Raw genomic sequence first — 24,980 nt, 5'->3', positions numbered from 1 at the left:
ATAGATAGATAGATAGATAGATAGATAGATAGATAGATAGATAGATAAAGTGTAGGAAACCGAACCTGTCCCCCCTCTCCCCAAATGTCTTCACTTTGAGAACAAACTCCAAATCCCCTCAATTCAGTGAAGGCCATCCTGGTCCAAACTCTGCCCCCATTGGGTTTTTCTTCAAGCCACTTTTTTTTTCCTCTTTTGTTATAAGATATAAAGAGGGAGACCTGTTTTAAAGCTAACCAAGAAAGAATTGGAGTCCAAGCCCTATTTTTCTACCACACATTAGAGACCTCACTTCACGCTCAACAAAAAGGAGCTAGCTGCAGATCAGGCAAAACTGTCCCTCCCCCAGGAAACAGAGCAGGGAGACCCAGTGGCTGAGCTTTGGCCTTGTTTTGGTGTTCCTGTTTTGACACTGCTCTCACTTTTCATGCCACGTCTGTCAGCCTTAACCAAGTCATGGTATACACCACTTGTAGGGCTATGACAGTGCCCAGGTGTGAGGGTTGCCCTTCGCATGTGACAGTTATTTTTGCACAGGGATCATGGACAGAAAACTGAAAAGAAACTGATGGGAATTGGGGCTTGGTATTTAGCCACCTACTCACCATAAACATTGTGACATTTTCCTGGACATTCCCTCACCTCCTACCTTGAATCATCACTCTGAGAACTAAATCATACAGCCCAGAAAACTTCCCACACCTGCATTATCAGAGCTAGCCTCCTCTTGAGCTCCCAGGTGGGCTCTGCCAGCCTCATTAAGGCTGAGTAGCTTGCCAGGACCACAGGGTTGATGAGAGATGGAGAGGGCACTCAATCCATCAAGACCAAAATCCACGTTATCTTTTCTACAACACAATGAGTGAGAATTGTGTGTACATGTGTGTACGAAAGTGTGCATGTATGTGGAAGTCAAGAGGGCAGCCTAAGACACTACTCACCTAGTTTATTTTTTGAGAAAGGGTCTCTCACTGGGATTTGGAGCTTGAAGATTTGGTCAGGCTAGGAGGCTAATCTCTTCCTCCCTAATGCTGAGATTACAAATTCATGCCACCGTGCCCAGCTTTTTTTACTTAGGTTCTGGGGATCAAACTGAAATCCTTATGCTTGTTCGCCAAACACTTTACCAATAGGGCCATCTCCCCAGCCCAAAGAATAAGACTTTAATGACAAAATCCACAATGCCACCCACCCACCAGCCTTCAAAGCAGAGAGATTTGGCTGGAGGCATATGATCCTGAGCCATCAGATTGTCAGGCTGGATTCCTGAACCATGAACAGAATGTCTTGTTCTCTGAGAAACAATTCAAAGTTCACCTCAGGGCTGCAGAGCACTTGATCTACCAAGCTAGCCCTTCCTGTCTCAGGCTTTCTCAACTATTGTAAATGGCAACAATGTGCCTCGGAAGTACAGCTAGCCTGACTTCTCAATGTGTTCACAGCAAGAGATAGCCTTTTTTGTTTGTTAAGGGGGTTTCAGACAGAGCGTTGAGTCCAGAAGGACAGCAAACCTGATGACTGAAGTCCGACCTTGGTCACTGAAGAGTCTCCAGAGATCAATAAAGGTTGAACAAAACTCAATATCAGAGCTAAAAACCTCAATAATGTCTAATAAAAAGATTTTTCTTAAAAAAAAAAAAAAAGAAAAAGAAAGAAAGGACTCTGAATTAAGCCTGGCTAATCCAGATTTTAATCTTCCAAACATTCATGAAAGCCCACCCATCTTCATCTTCCACAAAGCCATAGTTGAGCCTCTTTCCTTTCTGGCTTGCCCTGCATTCAGAAGGCGTTTGCTACTCTACTGAAGCGTACTTCCCTCTAAATAACCTCATCATTTGCTACTTCCACATTATGTCATTGATGTAATTACTGCCATCATGACTTTAGCAGCTATTTGTTGCACTATAATTTCCAGTTGAATTTCTGGTGTAGAAACAAAATAGCCACAGTTAGATAATTAATTACAACTCTATTATTACTAGACCAAAGAGTGGCTGAAATAAAAATCTTCAGACTTCTGAGCATTACATTTTTTTTCTTCTTTTTTAAATTTTTAATATCAATTTATTTTTAATTAATTACAGTTTATTCATTTTGAATCCGAGCTGTAGCCCCCTCCCAATCCTACCCTTCCTCCCTCTTCTCCTCTGATACCCCTCCCCAAGTCCACTGATAGGGGCGGTCTTCCTCTCCTTCCATCTGACCCTAGCCTATCAGGCCTCATCAGGACTGGCTGCACTGTCTTTCTCTGTAGCCTAGTAAGGCTGCATCCCCTCAGGGAGAGGTGATCAAAGAGCCAGCCACTGAGTTCATGACAGAGACAGTCCCTGTTCCCCTTACTAGGGAACCCACTTGTATACTGAGCTACCATGGGTTACATCTGTGCAGAGATTCTAGGTTATCTCCCTGCATGATCCTTGGTTGGAGTATCAGTCTCAGAAAAGACCCCTAGGCCCAGATTTTTTTGGTTGTGTTGCTCTCCTTGTGGATCTTCTGTCCCTTCCAGGTCTTTCATCTCTCTCTTCTTTCATAAGATTCCCTGAACTCTGCCCAAAGTTTGGCTATGAGTCTCCGCATCTGCTTTGATACCCTGCAGGGTAGGTTCTTTCAGAGGCCCTTTGTGGTGGCTCCTGTCCTATTTCTTGTTTTCTCCCTTTTCCTATGTCTACCCCATTTGCCTTTCTGAATGAAGATTGATCATCTTACCCAGGGTCCTCCTTCTTGCTTAGCTTCTTTGGGTGTACAGGTTTTATAACATTTATTCTATATTATATATCTTGAACATTCCATTTTTAACGTATCTCAGTAGTGGATAAACAATTAGTAAAGATTAGGGTTAGCTCTCTTTGTTTCTCAGAGCACTCTATTCTCATTGGCACTCCTCAATGACTACTACTATAAACTTTGTATGTATTTTTGAACACACCTGTGTAATGTGTATGTGTGTGCACATGTATGTGCATATACAGAGGCCAGAAACCAGCATGGATATCTTCCTCGATACGCTACTCATTTTTTTGAGATGGAGTTTATCACTGAGTCATGGAGCTCACTGACTGACTAGATTGGCTGCCTGCCAAACAGGCTCCCAGGATCCACTTGTCTCTTTCTCCTTGGTGCTGGGATTACAGGTGTGGGCCACCACATCCAACATTTTAGGTACATGCTTGACTCACACTCAAATCCTCGTGTTTGCACAGCAACTTTTCTAGCCCCATTACAGCAAAGACCACCGTATAACCAATAACCTATTGGGGCTACTCCTGATGGGATCCAGGGTTTCCATCTTGGTTTTTTCTTACTTTCTAAAACAATCAGAGCAGTTGCTTTGCCTTCTACTTGCTCCTCTCACAAGAGGGCAGTTATCACAGAGACCTTTGACTGGTCAGAGTTCAGGGAATAAATGACTACAGAGTGAGTGCTCAGCCCTAAGTAGAATGTACACACTCCTCCTCACAAGGAGGATCTTCACAAAAGAGGAGACAGAGGATTGTAAGAGCCAGAGGTGGTGGATAACACCAAGGGAATGCATGCAACCGCACAAGATCTGTGCAAGCTCAAGCCAGACTGAAAAAGGCCTTCCAGGGATGTCAACCAAACACGGCATATCAACTTACAATAAGATTAGGCATGTCCCCTCTGGAAGGTCAACCATGTACTGGGACAGGCACCACTCCCAAGAGTAGATGGGCAATACAAACTGGACTTGATAGGAAAAAAAAAAATAAGTAAATTTAAAGTTGGCAGGGTATGGAAGGGAAATTAGAGAGGAGTTGGGGTAGGGGGGAAACTTTGATCAAAGGGCATCATATGAAATTCTCAGAGAATTAATGAAAATACTTAAAAATATATAACCTATTTATAAAGTACTGTGACAATCCAAGTGGAAAATTCTTAGAGGACTTTGTAAAATGCTTGGGATTTAGTACCTGTTATATTTTAACTTCTAAAGGTTCAAATACCAAAGTCACTTATGGCTTAAAATTTTATTCAAAACTTGCAATCTCCACAACCTGGTTGGGAGTACTGTCATTTGCACAGTGTATGTGTGTGTTTGTGTGTGTGTGTGAGAGAGAGAAAGGGAGATGGAGAGACAGAGACAGACATAGACAGACAGTGTGTGTGTGTGTGTGTGTGTGTGTGTGTATACAATCTTTGGGAAGGTTAGAGGTCGACCTTAGATGTCAGGTCTCAGGACTCCATCCACCTTGTTTTTGAGACAGGGTCTCTCTTGGCTGGAAACTCAGAGATTCAGCTAGGCTGACTGGGCCATGAGTCCCAGGGATCCACCAACCTCCACCTTCCCACACTGTAACTACATGTGTGCGTGTACGTGTGTCACCTCACACATGTGTGTGCCTATCTTTGGCATGGATGTTGGGGATGGGACTCAGGTCTTCATGCTCACATAGCAAGCACTTTAACTGACTGACCTGTCTCCTCAGACCATCATTTGCTCCTTTTACAATCCACACAGTAAGGTTTAATTATACAAAAGTTAATTTTAATGTCATCCGTTCACTGACAGAGGATGAACTTAGCATGCATAAGGCCCTGGGTTCAATTTCTATAGCGCGCACACATATATAGAGGGGTTCACACGCCACTGTCTCCTAAGCAGTAAGCACATTTAACTAAGCCAATAGTAATAACCAACACCTTACCCGTCTGACCACATACCAGCTAGCATGCTATAATTAGTGTATATGAAGATAAAAGGTTTTCTTGGTGATACAGCCCTCAGCCAACTAGCGCCATGGCAGACACACTATCCAAAGCACTGTGGAGGAATGCAACAAACAATAAAATAAAAAGCATGGCATTGCTACAGTCCTTAAGGAGAGTTGAAAGGAGGCAGAAACAGAGTATTCGTGCTTTTTAATATTAGAGAACCAGCTATGGTCAGGGAATGGGAAAATGTATCAACCAGACTCACCATTCAAAGAACCCACATCTGTCACTGTCTGGTCAGCAGCTGGGCACGCACAGCTGGGGGTCCACTAAAGCCTGCAGGATGGTGGTGGCAGCTGAACCTCAACAGGAATTCAGAGGCAGCCTCTGAAGGGAGAACTGAAGGAAGAGTCAGGATCTGCAGAAGACAGAAGAATAAAGGCAAAGGCTTCCTGAGGAGCCATCAGCTCCAGCAGTGTCTGGGGAGAGAAAGTTAGCCATTCTGTGTGGGGAGGACCGTCCTCCAGATTCCCTTTGCTCCAGGCAGGCTCCATGGGAACTCATTTTACGCACAGTCCAGAAAATGCCTAAGTAGTTTAAATCCAGGAGAAATCATAATCAGCTCGGTAGCAATAAATATAAACTAAGCTATCTTGTAAGTTTAGCATAACACCGTTCATTTCAGTGCATGCAAATAAATATTCTCTCCTTAAAAACAAACAGAAACAGAAACATTTTTCCTTTATTCCTGTCAGCTTTGGCGCTGTGTCCTTCTAAGGACAGCTTTCCAGGGAGCTCTCCTCACTGTGGCAGTGTGGTTCAGCCTGAGTATGTGGCCATTTGGAGATGGGCTCGCACAGGTCCAGCTGACCTCTTTATTCAATGCTGTTTCCAAGGTCAACACTGATCTCTCTGAATCTGGTCCTTAGCTGGAATTTGTCAACATCATCCATTCAGTAACTTTGATTGAGAACATCCATTCAACTGCTTTGTACAATTGGGCCATCCTATGAATTTCACCTCTGAGGACCTGGGGCATTCATCCCCCCTTTCTACTCTCGCTGCTCTCCCCTGAGCTCAGGCCTTTACTACATCTGTGGACCTCAAGGCACCCTCATCTTTGTCCCTTCACTGGAGTTCAGAATGCTGTTGGATTCATCATCTGAAAGCTTCATGCTCACTTCCTCCTCCTGATGCAAAACACGTCTTCTTGCCAAATAGCTTTCGAGGCCCTGTTCTCACCAACTGTCTCCCTCCTTTCTCAATGTCTCTACTGCATCCTCTACACTCCAGCTGTGTGGACCATTTGCTGTCCAGAGGACAGGGTGCACTATCTCCTGCCTCCCTGCTGCTGTCGATTTTGCCACTTCCCCACATGACCATAACTCCTGACAATTACTACCTAATCTTTGAAGGATGTTGGATACTACTTTTTCACAAAGCCTCCCCAAATCTTCTGGCGGGAAGTCATCCCCTCCCAACCCCAAACTCTGTCATCACCTCAGCCAATACCACCCTGACGTTTGCATCCTGTGTGCGCATGTTCCCACGCCTTCAAGGTAAGTTCCTGTCGTAAAAATAATCCAATCACCTTGCTAACTTGGGACCTTCTGACATGAAACGCTACGGAATATGTGACACAAAATGCAAAACATGAGCCAAGTTGGGCAACTATTTGAACCCACACACATATGAAGCAGCAATACCAAGAACCACACTGAGGCATTAGTAAAAGAGTTGAAGTTACAGATCCCAGGACAGAGTGAGAAGGCTGAGGAGGCATTTTGCAAAGGCAACATGTACCAACAACTCTAGAGCCACTGTATTTGGGTTCTTCTATTTTTAATTAAGTAATTTATTTATTCACTTTACATCCAGGTCATAGCCCCCTCTCTACTCTCCTTCAGCCCCAACCTCCCTCTCCCATCTCCCTTCCTCTATTCCTCAGAAAAGGGGAGCACCCCCTGTTCACCCACCCCAGCTCATCAAGTCACATGAGGACTGAGTTTGCCTTCCTCCCCTGTGGCCTGGTAGAGCAGTCACCTCAGGAGGACGGGATAAAAAAGCAGGCAACAGAGTCCATGCCAGAGACAGCCCCCACTCCTCTTACTAGTGGACCAACATGAAGCCTGAGTGGCCCATCGGCTACATATACACAGAGTGCCTAGGTCCAGTCCATGCATGGTTCTTGGTTGATGTTTCAGACTCTACAGGCGCCTCTGGACCCTAGTTAGTTGCCTCTGTTGGGCTTCTTGTGCAGTTCTTGTCACCTCTAGGTCCTTTTATCCTTCTCCCCACTTTTCTATTAGATTCATGCTTTGCCTAGTGTTTGGCTGTGAGTCTCAGCATCTATTTCAAACCATTGCTAGGTGGAGCCTCTTAGAGGACAACTCTGCTCGGCTCCTGTCTGCAAGAATATCAGAGTATCGTTGATAGTGATAGGGGCTGGCTCTCTTCCATGGAGTATGTGTTGGTTGGGCCCAGCATTGGTTGGACATTCCCTCAATCTCTGCTCTATCTGTTCTATCTTTGTCCCTATGGGTCTTGTAGGAAGAGTAAGTATTGTATCAATGTTTTTGTGTGTGGGAGTGGGTGGGTTGGTGTTCTCCTCTCTCCACTAGGAGTCTTGTCTAGTTAAGGGATGTCCTCTTCAGTCTCCATGGCCCCTGCTATTAGGGGTCTCAGCTAGAGTTCCCCACATATCGTCCCAGAGGCCTATTCAAACTTAGGTCTCCAGCTTGTCACAGAGATGCCCTTTGTGACCATGGGAGAGCCATTTAACTTCTGTGCCTGACTTTCTTCATCCATATATCACAGCTCCTAACACAACCTTCTATATTTAAAAATACACAAAGCACAGAGTATCAAACGTAACTGGTACTGTCGGTGTTAACTATTTTTCCTTTACTGTAGTGGAAATGTTTTCAATGGATAAACATAGGCATCTGCTACGTTAATGTCTAGCAGCACTGCTACTGGAAAAGACTCCACTGTCTTGTTGTCAAATCTGATTGTGTTTTGTAGCCTGCCAAAGATTGTGACAGACAGGGAAGGTGAAAATCACTGGAGTGCTCCTCTATGGAATGGAATGGATTCTGAGTGACAGAGCAGTCACATGAGGTTCCAAGTCAAACAAACAGAAAGCTTTCATCAAACAAAAGGCTGCTACACAGACAGCCACTGTCTCCTATAAACAGTCCTATTGTTGTTATCCAGATGGGCACCCAAGGAAACCATTTGACTTACATATTTTGGCCAAAAATTCTACATAAACACAAGCATAAATAACTGTACTGAGTTTACTCTGATAAGCAAGCTTCTGGGTCCAGGTTTTTAATCCGCATCGTTTAGCTGGACTTAGCATTGAAGGGTCTGCTTCAAAGATGCTCATATGACAAAGCGATTCATTTATTAATGGTGTGGTTAACAGCTGTAGCTGCGGGGCATCAGCATCTGCCACTCCCCTCCCCCAGAATGCTAAGATAAATTACGCACACTGCCACAAGTGTCTCAACCTGGTCTCACCCTACAGACCCATGTACACAGGGCAAGATCAAAACAGCTAGTAAAATTGAGGTTTCACTACTTTTCACTCAAAGTCCACACAGCTCAATACTTGCTGTTCCCATGTCCACATGATTACAGTGGTAGAAACACCAAACTCATTTTATCCTCTTTATTTTAAAAACAATACAAAATCACAAGAATTACAGCAAGAAGTCTGATATTACATAAAACAAACACATAAAAACTCTGATCATTATCCCATGATGGTTGAAATCCCTATTTTCCCTCATACCTGAAATACTGGCCCAGATGCTCCAGCTAGGTCCCTTTATCCCAAATGTCAGGGAAGGTCAGACAAGGTAGACTGAAGGCCAATGCAAGTACCCCCAATCTCTATAGCCTCATGCAAGAATGGTTTATCTCTTCTTCACCTTGCATTCTAAGCAGCTAAAAATTAAGGGTTCTGTTCCTCACGGTCACTTGGGCTTCTCCTATCTGTCATCCATCATATATTAGGGATCCAGAGACCTCCCTAGACCCTCAACAGCTGACCAAAAGTCAGGAAGAAGAATGATTAAAAAAAAAAAAAAGTACCTCCCGCTGAGGTACTTGCTCATATCTGTATTTGTCCCAAGGTGACAAGTAGTTGCTATATTTATGTAGATGCATAAGGAGTCTATTATAGAGCTTGTCAATTGGGGAGGGGGATAATTTTATCTCCAAATGTCTAGAGACTTCTCTGATTGTTATACAACGGCACACAGTGGGTAGAATCCAGAGACATTACTAAGCATCCCACAGCACAGTTGGGTGTCCCCACAACAAAGGAATATCCAGTCCCACTGTTAAAATGCTGAGCTTTCCATGGGCATCCCACTAGCGGCTGTGGCAGCCACACACATGCCCATGCCCGGGTCTGTCATCACTCCCCACTACCCAATCTCAGCAAACCCGCATCAATAGTTCTTATCTGCTTGTCCCTCATCTGAACCCCTCATTAAGCCAAGGTCCCAGCAGTCACAGAATTCAGGTGGAGCAGGGATGATGACTTTCTGTAGAGTTCCAGGTGGATGGAAGGTAATTCTGCCTGCTTTTCTGCTCAAATGTGGAGTTTCGCTACTGCACTCAGGAAAGGTGCGGGCCCCTGCATCTGAACGAATATCTGACACGAACAGGCACCGACTTTCAGAAAGTGGCTCTTCTAGAAACACTTCACTCCACTAGGCTTCACAGACGCTGCCCAGCACAGTCAATGCTCAGGTGATAGTGAAGCCCACGACTAATCTCTGAAGGAAATTAACATCAATTTTTTCAAAGATGGCTCTCGGGTCAACAGCAGAGTGATGCAGGCAAATAGAAAACCCAAAGCATACACATCTGTTCCCAAAGACAGGCTCATGTGGAGCTCTGATTCGTTTACTAAACTGTGTGGCATATTTTAATGAATTTCCCTTTCCACCCCCGACCCACAGTTCCCAGCGGTGTGGCTAAAAAGATAGGCGAGAGCTGTGCAGACAGCTCAGGTGAGAAAGTGCTTTCTTCACAAGCAGCAAGATCAGAGTCGGATCCCCAGAATGGACACTGAATAGCCAGATATGGGGGTGTACACTTGAAAGGCCAGTGCTGGGGACCTAGACATAGGTGGGTCCCGGAGGCTTGCTAGCCAGCTGTCCAGTCTACTTTGCGAGTTTCAAAACAAAACAAAACTCACAATAACCAAAACAACAAAGATGGATGCCACCTGAAGAGCAAGACCTGAGATTGCCCTCTGATGGCCACACACGTGCTCACACATACATATATGTACATGCCACACATACACAAAACAGGATGGATACAATCACACCGTCCAGGGTCATCGCCTGCTGTGGCATAAACCTGCCATGTACCCTGGGCCAAGTCACTTGACGTCTCCAAGGTCAAGCCTCCCAGACAAACCGGTCTGCAGACACTTTAAAGCCAAAATGCTTGGAGAACAGAACAGATACCAGCTATTACAATTATGCTGCAGCTGTATTTCTCAGTTTTTATGTAATAAACTTTATAACTCTACACATTTGGGAAGAAAAATATCTGCTAGCCTATCATGTCATTTGGTGGACATTATCAGTGAGTGACTTCACTGTGCTTTGAGCAAGATGTTTGTAATATGAAGCTGAAATCAGCACATAACCAGCAAGGGTTTCTGACTTTGCCAATAAAACTAAACTTTAACAATACTGTATTTCTATGAATATCTTTACTCCCATCTTGGCTTCATTCACTCTTTCCCCCTCCAATCATTGTCTTTCTACCTTTCTGTGATAAGATTCAGAAAACAAAATCTACGTGACCATTAAGCACTACAGATTATATCAAACACCAAGAGTTACCTAGCATGAAAAGCCTCATAAAAGGAAGAATTTTTTTTTTTTTTCACAAGTCCAAATCTCAAGGGAAAAATGAGGAAAGTGGCCTGGAAAGGTCATAGAGGACAACTGCTTCCCGGAGAGAGAGAAAGTGAGGGCTGAGATGACAAGCAGGCAACCCCTTTGCAAGACTGGGATGGACAGCAAGTCACATTGTCCTTTAGGAAAGTAGGTAACAGGACTTCATGGAGCTGCTCCACATGGAAATCAAAGAAAAGCCGAGGCAAGCAGTACTGGTTAACCCAGGTTTATCATCAGTGCTGCCCTTCTAACTTACAAGGGATTCTATCTAATTATCTAGATGGCATATCTTTTTCAATTTCCACTGCCATAGACTAGACATAGCCATAAGCAAATGTTGTTTTCTATGGGGTACAATGAAGGGAGAAGCTTTGGAACCCTCCAAGGACAGGATCCACAAGCAGAAGAAACAAGACCTGAAACCCAACATAGGTTTTATTTCCTTCTCAGAGAAGACTTTTTCTGTTCCAAATTAACTAACGCTCTGCAAGGTGATGTGACTGACTTAAGACATAATTCTTAAATACCTTGGTTATTATTTTGTTATAAAACTTAAGGGTAGATGAGCAGTTAGTTTTAATAGACCTGGCTCTACCATTGGAAAGAAAAGGAAACTACCAACTCAACCAGCATTGAGCATTTTGCATTTAGGAAGGCATATTCACTAAATGCATTCTGTTCACCTAAGATTCCCTTGCCCAGGCAAGCTATTTGCCTTTACTTTGGTGAGGTAATAGAGAATGAAGAAATCCAGCTTTTTAATACACAGTGAACACAGTGTCTTAGTGGGCCTGATGGTTCCACGGGGGGAAAAATGGTGTCCATGCCTAACAATTACCTCCCATGCTGCATGCATGAGGGTTACAGGAGAGACAGCCAACAAACTACAGTGGCTAGCAATCTGCTGCAGACTCTGTTTGCAGCAATCCAGTAGCCTTGGATGAACAGCTATTCTTCTCAAAGAGAAAGCGAACACAGAGGCTAGCATCTAGTGTCAGAAATACTAGGAGAACCTGTGGGACTAAAGTTTACTACCAAGAAATACTAGAGCATGAAGCCAAGCCTCACTCCCCTACCCCAGGTGCTATAGTAGACCCATCACAACATCCCTCTGGAATCCTTGGGAAGAAAGCGCTAGGTCTTGGGTACAGAGCATCCCAAACCAGCCCACACTTCTATCATGTTTATAACATCGGGCAAGTTCCAGAAACATCTGCACTGCAAACAAAAGACAAGGCAATTCAGTCGCTGTTGGGTTGTGTGATTTCCCTAAGAAGAAAAAACAAAGAACACAGACTCCTACCTAAATGCATCCCGGATGCCACTGCACCCAGACAGCAGACTATGTGTAGATACAAATCCTCCAACTTACCAGAGACTCAGTGACAGCTCAACAGTGATTGGCAGACACAGCCTGACCAGGACCTCAGCCCTAAGAGGCTCTACCCCTTCCTTTGTGGCCCTTCAAGTGTTTTCTAAAGAACTGGCTGATTCCAACAAGTCTTCACTGAGTGCCTACTGTGTCCCTAGCCTTGGATGACAGCCTGGACTAGCTCAGGAGCAGCCACTGTTAAAGGCTATTTCTGGAACAGCTCATTAGCTTTATATTTCTAGTATATATTTTTGTACTTATTATATTGCCTACTTTCTTTGTCCTCATTAAAGAGTGTTTCCTTTAAAATAAAACAAAACAGTAATGGAAAGAAAGAAAAGCCATTTCCAAACTGTAAGAGAGATAACAAAGTCAGCCCACCTTCTCGGTTTCTTAGGCTAGCCCTTTCCCCACTTCTTCCTTGTGCCTGAGCTTGTGAAATGCCCACAAGGCCTGCTTCCGGATGGCAAATAACAATCACAACACACAACAGGACTTCTATATAGAAAGACAAGTTGTCCTAGTTTTCTCATGATTGTTAAGCTTAAAATGGAGTTTTACCACCTAGGTGTTCCTCTGTAATAGACAAACTTGGGCAGACTGCGCAAGAAACCCAACCCCAGGAAGGGGGCAGACTAATGACATTCTGATAAGAACAGATATTTGTACAAACAATATCTTCCCGTGGGCCCTGCCTTTGGCTATCACACTACTGAAACAGTGGTCCCAAGGCATTGCAATTTCCCCAAGGTTCTCATATAAAGATAAGGAAAAAGCTGTCGCCTGGGTGCAGGTCTTGTTTCCCAGGAAGAGATTTCACACAGTGCTGACAACCTGTCAGACCCCATTGCACGAAAGGCTGTTGCTGAGACAGTGCTAGGTCAGTGATGGGCAGGACCACACCAGAACTGCTCAATTATCCATACCCCTGCCCTCTATCTGGACCCAAATCTCATGTCAGCACCCTGAAGATGGACTTTGGAATCATGGAACTTTTTTATCTGTTCTTCTTCAGAGTGAATAAATCTCTTTTCTCTGCTTTTCGCTATTGCGTGTTGCTTTAGGTTTGTATGTATGTATGTATTTAATATGTGTATGGGTGTCTGTATGTATATGTGCCTCTGTATGTATATGTGTCAGTGTGCCTGGTGTTCATGGAGATCAGAAGGCACTGAATCCTCTTGAACAGTTATAAATGGTTGTGACCGGCCATGTGGGTGCTAGGAACAAAACCTGGGTCCTTTGTAAGAGCAGCAAATGCTCTTAATGGCTCTGGCCTCTATTACTTATCTCTTTAATTAGTCTCTTTAGGTGGTCCAGAGCCTCGCCTGTTAGGGCTGCAGGCCCAAGCACTGACTAACAACTCTAAGATTACTCTGGGGTGTCCTGGCACTGCAGGAGAAAGGAGCTGTGGTACTAAGTCAGCTCGGGCAGCTCCTGGCTTCCTCATCCTTGTTTCAGACTTGCTGTTCCAGCTGCTTCTGGCTGGCTCCAGCTTCCTCCTAGGAAGTAATTCCTTTGAGACCACAAACCACTTAAGAAAACTGTCATGAAGATTCTCCGATATTTCAGTGTTAAGGTCTCACTGACAATGAAGCACTAAGGGAATCTTTTTGTAAACACTGTATAATTATTCAGGGGTGGTTATCTCCTAGGCTAGCTTACCTACTGGTTGGAGCAGGCCTGTCCACTGGTAGGTGGCAGATGATGAATAAAATAGGAGCGAATAATAGCTGCCATTGATTTAGTGCTTACTATATGTATGCTGTGTTGCATAATCTCTCAACATTCTTCTGTCTCTCTCTGTTTTATTCTCACAACAACTCAAGAGGGTCGATTCTCTCTCATTTTTAAGACAAAGAAACCAATGTTCAGTCAGACCTGAGTTATTCAAGGTCAAACTCAATGTCAACACACTTGAAAAATTCCACGTTTCTAACCACTCCGCTGGAGTAGGCCCGTGTAAATTACATGGGAAGAAATCAAGAATTGGAGAATAAGCCAGGTGTGGTGGCACACATCTGTTTTTTTTTAAATAATTAATTTATTTATATGCTTTACATCCCAATTAATCCCAGCACTCAGGGAGGCAGAGGCAGGCAGATTGCTGTGAGTCTGAGATCAGCCTATTCTACAAACAGAGTCCAGGACAGCCAAGGCTACACTGAGAAACTTTGTCTCAGGAAAAAAATTAAAGAATAGAGAGAATAGGAGAATAGTATTAGACATGTTTCTTTTATTCTCCTCTACTTTAGCTTTGACTTTACAAAAATATTATGAGTGAAGTACATACATTAAACTGTAACAATCATTAGAATTGTACCTGGTAAAGAATAAGCACCCAAAATTTGAATAAACATAATTATTTATCCAATATGTGGCTTATTCATTGGTGCTCAATGTCTCAAGTGCTAGTTGCATTCCCTTAGAGGGATCCTTCCTCAGGGGTTCTGAAGTGTCAGTCATGGGCAGCAGCTGATAGAGGTCATTCGGTCTAGTTAAAGCTAGCTCTACCTTGAGGGTTGAGCCATCTGCTAAAAGCAGCAATCCCCATGCAGCAAGGCCAAATCCTCCGAAGCATACAACTTTTTCTAATATGCTCCTAGCTAGTTTGTTTGGTTGGTTTCGTTGTGTTATTTTGGCTGTAGTTATGTTGTGCTGGCAATTATTATTTTCAGTTTCTTGTAATGCAAGCTGCTCACTGAGTCACCGATGCTGACCTTGAACACTTGTTCTTCTCTACCTTCCAATTGCTGGGATTACAGGCGTATACCACCTAGCCAAATTTATTTATTATTTTATGGTTTGGTCATTGAAGCAAGGGAGGTAGAGGTAAAAGGATCAGGAGTTCAAGGTCATCTTTAGCTACATATCACGTTTGGGGTCAGTGTCTTCTAGGAGACCTTATTTCAATGAAAGAGAGAAAGAGAGAGGGGGCAGGTAAAAATAACTAAGTGCTGCAATTAAAGGTAAGCGCCACCTTCTCTAGTTCTCCAAGCATTTGCAATCTCACACTGCTCACCTGAAAGAAACCAATTTGCAACAGACACAACTGCCAAAGAATATCACATCATACACTGGTTTTGAGATAGAGGTTTTGGAGGATGTTTCTGTGTGAATGTATTCATGCCCAGCTTCTCCCAGCAGCTGAACATATTTCCATCCTTGGTAATAACACTCTCCATAATCAATCAATCAATCAATCACTCTTATGAACGAGTATTCTAGAATCAAAAGAAGTCAGGTCACACAGAGGTAATTATGACAGATGAGGCGGTCAGCCTTGTTACTCGAGTGGAGTCATCGTTCATTTGCACAGCAGTCTGGTGAAACAGGAAGGCCTGGTGTGGCTTGCAATGTGTCACCAAGGAAAAGATTGCTTGATTGGTTAGTTGATTGACTGATTTTGTAAGTAACGAGAACATGGAGGTTGAAAAAACCAATTTTGCTAAGATGACCCACAATGAGAATGTTCATCTTCCAATCATGTCAGTATGTTCAGGATAGCCTGGTAATCAACTTTCATTCAATATTTAATCATTGTTAGTGTAATCAGAGGAAGCCTTTAGAAACAAACCTCTTTTTAACCTTCTTTAAGAATGCAGGACAAAAGTGTCTACAATTCCTTCATTGTGGCAGGTCAATATCAGTTCCCATGTTGTCAAAGATTCACCAAAAATAAGGCATTTATTGAGCACTCCCTGTATATAAACACAGTGGCAAATACCAAGCGGAGTCAGACTCATTCAGGCCACATGTTGTGGAAGCTTTTGAGGAAAAAGATCCTGCAGATACTAGTTGCTGTGACTCCTCAGGGGGAAGTGTACCTCAGCCACCCTCTCTCACTGTTAGGTAGGACCCAGAAGGGAAATGGTTGAAGGAACATATGCACTAGGTTTCTGAGGAGGTGAGGTTTCATGACACTTGGACATCTCTTCGAAGCACCTCCCTTTACGTTAATTAATTTTGATATATTTTTATGATTTGGCAACTAAACAGAAAGACACTTCAATCTTAAGAGCTCTTTGTAAAATGAATGAATAGATAAATAAATGGACAAATGAATAGGAATGAATGAAGAGGCTGAATGAAATATGAAATAGCAGAAGCAATTTTTCCAGAGAATTTTGGGATAATGAAGGATCACTAAGGGATAAAGTGACCCAGTTAAATGTTGAGTTGAAAGCTGAAGTGAATCTTTAGCAATGGGATGGAAAGAAAAGGGGAAAGGAAGGGCATTGAGGGCACAAAATGCACAAGAACCAAGAAAAAGGCAACAAAAAGCCTTTGGGAAGACTAGAGACTAGCCACCCCAGATAATGTAGCGTTCTAAAATCAAGCAAAAGCGTGGATTAGCTGACGCAAAAAGGATTGGAAGATAGTACAATTGGTAACATATTTGCCACATAAACATGAGAAAGGCCAGGCGTCAGGCATGGTGGCACATGTCTATGATCCCAAGGTCAGGGAGGCAGACTTCTGGACACCCATCACAGCCTACTCAGAGAACCCTACACCAGTGAGAGATCCCATCTGAACAAACAATATGGATGGTGCCTGAGATAGAACAACACACAAGCTGTTCTCTGACTTCCAATACATGTACACACACAAATATGGACACACACATAAGCAAAAATGAAGACTAGAAAGGAACTTTGGGGTCAAGCCAGGGAAAACCAAAGGAGAGACAGGAATATAAGCTCCCTCCTACAAGAAAACTGGAGCCACCCAAAAGTATCAAGGGAGTGAGCAGCCATTAAAATGGCCTCTTGTTCTACATGGCAGTAGGGGCAGGAAAGTCAGGAGGCCAAGGCCAAGGCTGAGGCCTAAGTGTTCCCTTTTGGGAGATATGGAGACGCCACCAGGAATGGACAGTTACTGTGTCACAACGCAAAACCAAAGTGTTACTCAAATGCTGTCAGCCTTGCAGACCCACAGTGAGGAGTCAGCCAACGTGATCACCAACACTTACAGATGGGCTGTGCCACCAGGGGAAGTTCTTTGTGGGTGAGAACAAGGTAAGATGGAAAGACTCACTCTGGGACCCTGTGTCTCTGCGTTGTAGACTCTACGTTTTAGCTGCTTCCCCCCACCACAGCCTCCTGTGACCCACCTCTCTCTACATGTGGCCTGGAAGGCTATGTGAAGTCAGCACAGGTTTCATCATGCCAGGCTGCCTGCACTGGGTTTTATTTGTGCAAGAATCAAGAATCCAAGCTCTCTGGAAGTTGTCTTTCCAGACTCAGCCCCTCCACTCTCAGTAGCTCACAAGCAGCCCCTGTAATTCCAGAAAGAGGTGTGACTGGTGCCTCAGTGGTCATAAGTATCTACCATGACACCATGGCTCCCAAAAGTGTACAAATACTGTATAAGTATACAGTATACATATGAAATGCACATCATATGTATACTGCTTGAGGCCTTTCTTTAAATCTGCAGTAATAACTATAATCAGAGACAGAAAATCCTGAAGTACATGTAAAGCATGGCAGCTGACTGCTGGGTTCCACAGCACAACAAAAAACCCACCGGAGGCAGCAAAATGCCAATAACTTCTTCTCCCTCTTTTGTGACTTTGTGACAGGACATGCCGGGGAGCTCTCATTTCTGCCACAAGTGTCCTTCACCTGAATAACTGACTTCATAAGGACATTGGAAAGGTCACGTAGAACATAGAAATATATTCTAAAGTTCCCCTAATATCTTTCAATATGAGTTTCATGGGGCTTTCTTCTCTTTCTCACCTAGACGCGTTTGCCCTTGGCCTAACCCTGGAGTTGCCTCCTTGACAACTCACTCTCCATCAGCTCCTAGCCTCACACTCCCAACTTTTCACTCAAGTGAAGCTGGACTGGAAGGGTGGCCTCCACATCATTAGGCTAAGTCACTGTGACCTCAGAAGCTAACTCGGATCACTGTGTTGCTTCTGTGTGCAGAAGCTATCTTTGAAAATGACTTTGAGGTGACAAAAGCAATACTATTTCATTAAATCCCATGCTTATCCTTAAAGTACACACGAAATCTTAAGAATTCTAATCTATGCACATGGTGAGCAAGGACATATAAGTAGCCAGCTCATCTGAAAGTAACTGTCTCTTTCTAACCAGCCAGGGCTGCCCTCTCCCTTTGTAAGGTTTGATCCACAGCACCCAGCTCTTTTGTATGGAAAGCATGACAAGGCAGGATTTAAAACTTACCACCCTCATAGCCAACATGGTAGTTAACGGAAACATGAATGCCCTAGAACACTCTGGGTGTCCTGTGAATCCACTGACCTGAAAAAGCCTCTTGGCCAAATTGCTTTTTCTAAACATCAAAATACCATCCATTATGCTAAGCCCACTCCTGCTCGTTCTCATCTGCACTGCTTTCCTGAGGTCTTTGCTGTAGCGGGTCACCTTCTGGGTGACTCAAGGCCCACCTGCCACTCCTTTTCTTTCCTGGGCTGTTCTGAACAAAATCAGGAAGTCTTAGACAAGCAGCAGATGGTAAGGGAGAAAAAGTCTGCAAAGGACACTTCTGTGTTATATAATGCCGGGCATGCGACCTGCTAGTCTCTGCCCTGGAGATAACTCCTGGCCTGTCATTACAAAGTAAACTAGCACCCCAAATAGTCATTAAAAATGTCTTCAATTTTTCTTTGATAATTAGCATGCACTCATACGAGTAAATACACTAATACTTCAGTAAATAACAGATTAAAAGAGAACAATATTTCTAATGTGTGTGTGCCCATATATGCATATGTGTGCATATATGAATTCATCTTCCTGTGTGCCCATGTCTATGTCATCAAACACATGTGGAGGTCAGAGGACCTGGGTGTTGGTCATTGCCTTCTACCATGTTTGAGAGTGTTTCTTTGTCGTTCTTTGCTGCATACACCAGACTAGCTGGCCATAAGCCTCCAGAGATTTCTTCTGTCTCTCCTCATTTGTTGTTAGAACACCGGGATTACAGTTGTGTGCTCCCACATTCAGCTTTACGTGGGCCCTGGGAATTCAAAGTCAGGTCCTGATGCGTGCACAGCAAGCACTTCACCCACTGAGCCATCTCCCCAGTCCATGGACCAGATTCTTTAGGATATTTATCACTGATTCACTCAAAAACTGCTCACGGGACAGCAAATACCTTCTACGTCTTGAGCCAGGCCCCATGATACAAGAAATCTATGCCACCAGGATAGCTCAGCTGTTCCCAGTTCTTTCCCACTTCCATGCAAGAAATACTGACTTGAGGCTTAAAAGGTCATAGAGCTGGTTGGGACCACAATGATGTAACATGCTTCAGTGTTATGGAAATGACTGAGTGATACCTGAGCCACTTCCTTTTCTTGAGTGCAACCATCCTGTAGAATTAAGTTTTATCCTATATCCTCTGTCATTTAGGGCCCGAGCAACTACAATGATCCTGGTCTTTCTGCTCCGCAAGCCCAGGAAAAAAACTGTCAGGCATTGATATGTGGAAGACTCCTTACTACAGCAAAATCCGAAACACATCATTAGTCAAACATGAGTGAAAAGAAACCCTACAAAAGTCCCCCATCTGCTTCTTATATCAGGTGACACAGAAACATGGACTTTATTTCAAGCTTGATATACAGCAGCGTGCTGAACAGCACCTGAAGAGAAGGCAGGACAGTCAAGAAGGAATGAGAACAGAATGGCTCCCTGCATTGGTGGAGTCTCAGCAGCCAAGGAGAATCCAACTGAAGAGTCCATGGTCAGTAAAGAGAAGGCTGCTTCTGACCCAGCCCAGAAGTTTAGGAAGGATAGCGCAGCCTGAAGAAAAAGACAATCTAGCAGAGGCTGCATGAGCCTCCTCAGAGGTCCCAGCCCACTCTAACCTTCTCACAGTCACTTCCACTTAGGCCTGCATCTCTTTGTCTCCCTATAAGCACCCTGAGTGAGGGTGATTCATGGCTGTGTCTCTACCCATCACTCACCTCTGGGAACCTCTCACAGAACCTGTGTCTATTAAGTGCCCAACATCTGCTGAGTAAATGAGTAGCCTGAGAAAAACTCTGGAACCAGAGGTCAGCAATGCCAACCTAGAGCAAAGCCCACTTCTGCAAAACCCCAGAGAGCCAATGAAATGCAACATTTCATTATGAGTTATCACAGCACATGATTAAAAAAAAAATCACAATAAAACCTAATACTACACTATGGCTATCTTTGTTCTTGGACATGCAATTACATGTGCAGGCAGCTGTTTTCCTATGTGGAAAATTGTGTGTGTGGTTTTTTTATTATTATTAAAAAGCCACACCCTTGATTCTATTGCAGTATTACATTCTCTGTTATTCCGTCACGTGGTTTTTCTTCTTGCTGTAACCCAGGACACACCCTGAATTACTGCTGACAGAAAAATCACTTGTCAAAATACCTTCATCCTACCACCGTTTTAATAATCTTGTCTCTCCAAAGCAGTGGCCTTTGTTTTAGCTAGAACAAAATGACTGCCCCACTTCTAATGATTTTCCCAAGCTTTCAGTAGAAGGATTAACATCAGTGTCACCCCTGGTTTTAAAGTCACCTTTCAAAGCAAAAATACCCTAGACCAAAATGACAAATGTCTCCAGTTTTTAAACTTAATTTTGCAAGAGACTTGGGATAAAAACTGTAAAGCGCATCCACTACGGTCCTTGATGCTGTCATAGTGCAAAAGAGTTCCCAGGAGCCTCTGGCCCTCAGCAACCTGACCTCCTATCATCCAAGCCTGGATCTATCCCCGTTAGGACGCCCTGGGCTCTGGCTTCTAGGACAGCAAGTGTGTCCTGGTACAGCTGAAGGTGAGGCTTCCATGCACTTTGTCAAGTTAATCTCCAATCTGGTTAGGCTGATCACAACAGAATTATCCTTGGAAAGAAGTGAACAGGCCAGAGTTTTTGGAAAAGAACCAAAACCTAAAGATAAAATGCAGAGAGTCTAACGGCTTGTGTCTATATAAATGGAAACTTAACTAAAGCTCTGTCTTCTCTGTGTTCTTTCTGCTCCTTCCCAGCAACCCTCTCTGCCACCTCCCAGCAATTGAGCACCTGCCCACCTTGTTTGTGATATGACAGATACTATTACAATGAAAGGATGGGAGAGAAACAGTTCTACCTCCTAAGAAGGCCACTGTGTTTAGCCAATGCCATAACTGAGCCCTGGTCAAATTTCTCATTAGCTTTACAATTATCAGTCTTTCCACAACATATTTTCATTAAATACCATCCCTATTGTAGACAAAAGACTGTCTTAGATCCAAGCCCACAATCAGGTACTGAATGTGTACTGACGGCATTGGAATTCACACCGCCCAATGGAACTAATAGAGCTCCAACGCAAGCTGCTCCCAGTGACCTCTCCAAAAGGAAAGAATGAAGTCATTTGCAATATTGGTGGAACAAGACATTCAAATCAAGTCCCTAGGGTAGGGCAGATTTTGTGTGCTTGCTTGGGCAGCCCCTACTCCCTCACAGAGGGGAATGCTGTGGAAGCAGAAACACCCAGGCAGCCTGTGTCAGCACTGTGGGCCCAGATGACCCAGAGACACCGAGGCAGTTACCCAGACCATCGGGGTTACCTGGATCTGTCACGCGTCCCTTTCACCCACTTCTGCGTGATGACATCAAGTGGAAAGGATATGCGTTTGGGAGGCGAGAGGCTGACGAGCAGGAAGCACGACTGAGCCCAGCTTTGTTCAGCCTGCAGGGAAATACATGCAGTAAGGGTTAGATACACGCAGCGCAGACAGAAATCCAAGCACCCTCAAGGGCCACTGGGACAGGAGTGGGTGTCCGGGGAGAGTGAGAATGGGCGGTGGGTGGCTGGTAGGGCGAGGAGTGGTCATTAAGGCTCTCTGGGATAAATAACTACCTCTTGGCTCCTCTGCAGTCTCCCCGCCCCCAAGTTCTCCCGCGGTAAAGCAGCCACCAGCAACAGTAATCTCTCAGAAAGATAGGAGTCAGGATGGAGAATAGAATCATCTTAGGGCAAAGATACGCTAGCAAAATACACTAGTTAAACCCACACAGCTGGCAATGCGGGGCGCGCAGTCACCAGCCCGGACACACACACTAGGGCTGCATCTGAGAGCATCCTTCGTTGCCCTGGCCACCACCTCATCAAGTCACTGTCACTGTTTTGTCAATAACCCTACGGTTCCAAATCTGCGCAGCGCTCCCCACCACCACACCCCTACGGTAGGCGGGATCCCGGACCAGCGCTGCCCAAGCAGCGCCCCACAAGTCCAGCTGGCTTTGTCCTGCGGCTGTCCTTCCAGGAGCAAGCGCCCCAGGCCCTTGGGTCCTCACAAAAGATCCTCGGAATCTGACCCTCCACTCGGCCCCCTTTTTTATCCAAAAATGGCTCGGGGCAACTTCTAGCGGGAAGTCGGGGAGTGGGAAGTCAGGACAGGACTAGAGGGGACGACTCGGGGCTGGAAAAGGCTAGGAAGCCCAGCAGGGACGTGTGCGCACCTCAAGGGCGCGTGCGGCGCGTGCATGAGGCGAGCTCCCGGGACCACAGCTCTAGGGGGCATCCCAGGACTCAGCGGAGCCAGAGGCGGCTGCCCCAGCCCCATCCCTCTCCCAACTCAAGCAATGCGGGAAGGAAACCCAACTCCAGGGACCACCTCCTCGGGGACGCCACTCCGGCTCCGCACTCCTTTGCCCAAATAGGCCACCCCTATCATAGTCCAAGAGCTACCCCCAGACGCATCCCAAGCCACAGCTGCCCTTTCCCGCTTTCCCCAGGCACAGGCATCCCCGCGCGTCCCCCCTGCCCCCGGGACCCGGGAGCGTTACCGAGCAGGAAAACAAACCGAAACTCACTGACCTCTCTCGGCTACGAGCTCGGTCCCGCTACGCCGCCGCCGGCCGCAGCAGCTTGGGCAGCATCCCGGGGGTCCGCGCGCCGCCCGCCACGCTCCGCCAGACGCGCGCTGGGGGCCGGCTGCCGCCTGCTCCTCCCGCCGCGGGCTGCGGGGCGGCTTCGGGCAGAGCGGCGGCAGCGCCTCCCGCAGCCCAGCTCCCAGCTCGTCGCTCCTTTAGCTCCGGGCGGCGCCCTCCACCTGCCCCGCCGCGATCGCGCTGCGATCGCGCCGCCGCCGCCGCCAGGCGCCGGACCCCGAGCGGGAGCTTTTTGTGTCACCCTCACTGAGACCCAGGCACCGAAGGGGGCGGGAGGCTGAGCTCCGCTCCGCGGACCGCCCCTCCCCGGCGGCTCCACCCCCTCCCGCACCCCACCCGGCAGCTTGGCCGGCACGTCCGTCTGTCTGTCTACCCGTCCCCAGTCGCCAACCTCCCGGTGTGTGTTTGGGTGGGGGGGAGCAGCGACCTACCCTCAGCCCACTGTAGCCCAGGGAGCACCTGGACGTCTTGCCTTCCGCGTGCGGAAGCGAGACCTGAGCGGGATCAGGTGTGACCTAGAGGCTGAGCACAGCAGGCTAGAGCGGTTGGCAGAGGTGGTGATCCAGCTCAGGCTTAGGGCTCAGAACCAGGGGAGGAGGAAGGAGTCTAGACTGTTGCCTTTCCCGCGGGTTCTTTTTGGCTGCCTCCCCCTCCCCCCAAAAGTTCACTAGCCCAACCAGGTCAGGAACCTGTCTGGGGGGAACAGGATACGCACCCAGAGGGGCCATGCACCTCATGCTTAAATGAAGCAGGTAGAACAGAGGAGCAGGAAGGAGCAGGGGCTAGGGGCTATAAGGAAGCCTTGGAAGACTACCAAGGTCACGTGATTGCCCACCTTAAAACCCAACCTCGGGTTCAGTGGTAAAGTGCTTGCTTGTCTGGGGTACTTAACCCTAGCACCCCCAAACAAAAGTAAAGCCTAACTGTTACCTGATGGGTATGTTTTAATGTCCTATAACTCCAGGAACATCTAAAGATCAGGTCTCCTCCTGCTTTTTAGTTTAACAGGCAGCGGAGAAAATGGGGGGGCGGGGGGAAGGTTTGGCGGAAGATGTCCCTGCCAATCTTGGACACCACACCTGACTTCTGGCACCTTTTGGGATCCATTTCATCAAGAAATTGAAGTCGTGTGTCTCCATCTCCACAGTTCAGCTGAAGGATCCCTCTGGTGACACAACACAAACGGCCTGTCCTAGGCTGCCGGCCCTGAGCTGCCTTGATGGGTCCCCGGCTCCTTCCTGCGCAGCAGTGGTTCTCAACTTCCCCAATGCTGAGAGCCTTTAATAGGGTTCCTCATGTTGCGGCAACCCCAACCATAAAGGTATTTTTTGTTGCTATTTCATAATGTAATTTTGCTACTGTTAAGGATCAGACTATAAATATCTGTGTTTTTCAAGGGTCTTAAGTGACCCCTAAAGGGGTCGTGACCCACAGGTGAGAACTGGTGCTGTGCAGGCCTCCCTGAGAACCATGACGGCTCTCTATGGCCTGATGGATCAGTGTTGGCAGCTGGTCCTTCTTGCTTTGCCTCACATGCACAACTTGTAGAAGAAAAAGAAGCCAGCCTGACGGCGGCGGCAGCATAGGCCTTTAATCCCAGCCTGCAGAAGCGGGAGGAGCTCTGTGCCCATTCTAGGATAGCCGGGGCTACACAGAGAAACCCTGTCTTGAAAAAGTTAAGCCTCTGGAGACAGGGTGTTTCACATGTCGCCTAGGCTAAACTGGAACTACCATTCAGCCCACACAAGCCTTTTTGGCAATCCTCCTGTCTTACCTTCCCAAACGCTGGAATTACCGGCACGAATCACTATGACTTACTTGAAAAAAAAATTAGTTTTTACTTACATTTTATTTAGGGGGACACACACCTGTCACAGCACAGGTATGGGGGGACAATTTGCGCTTTCAAGTATCAGTTCTCTCCTTCCCCAGGAAACTGAACTCAAGTCAACTTTTAGGACCAGGCATCTTAGTTCACTGAGCTATGTTGTGGGCTATGGAAAAAAAAAATAATGAGAAGCTAAGCAAGGTATTAACAACTCAGATGCTGGTCAGGGGCTTGGAATAAAGGTGATTCATAACACCCCAACATTTTACCAGT

The 24,980-nt window shown here is 45.8% G+C and overlaps 1 protein-coding gene across 2 annotated transcripts in view; it reads right to left on the bottom strand.

Moving 5' to 3' along the window:
* Rnf152 (ring finger protein 152) overlaps positions 1–23,065 on the bottom strand; it is an 84,783-nt gene extending 61,718 nt beyond the window's left edge. The window contains exons 1-3 of one of the 2 annotated variants that reach the window (XM_055601393.1): positions 22,806–23,065; positions 21,553–21,674; positions 4,937–5,089 (exon numbers count right to left, since the gene is read on the bottom strand). The gene's annotated coding sequence lies outside the window, so the exon portion shown is untranslated. The remainder of the gene's footprint in view (positions 1–4,936; positions 5,090–21,552; positions 21,675–22,805) is intronic. The other variant, XM_055601384.1, reaches the window with a different exon arrangement.
* Between the last annotated feature and the right edge of the window lie 1,915 nt (positions 23,066–24,980).

The sequence above is a fragment of the Psammomys obesus genome, unplaced genomic scaffold, assembly GCF_907164565.1.
Source record: "Psammomys obesus unplaced genomic scaffold, mPsaObe1.curated_primary_1811, whole genome shotgun sequence".
In the NCBI taxonomy this organism is placed as follows: Eukaryota; Metazoa; Chordata; class Mammalia; order Rodentia; family Muridae; genus Psammomys; species Psammomys obesus.
The sequence above is the reverse complement of the archived record's forward strand: the minus strand, read 5'-3'. Positions and strand labels throughout refer to the sequence as shown.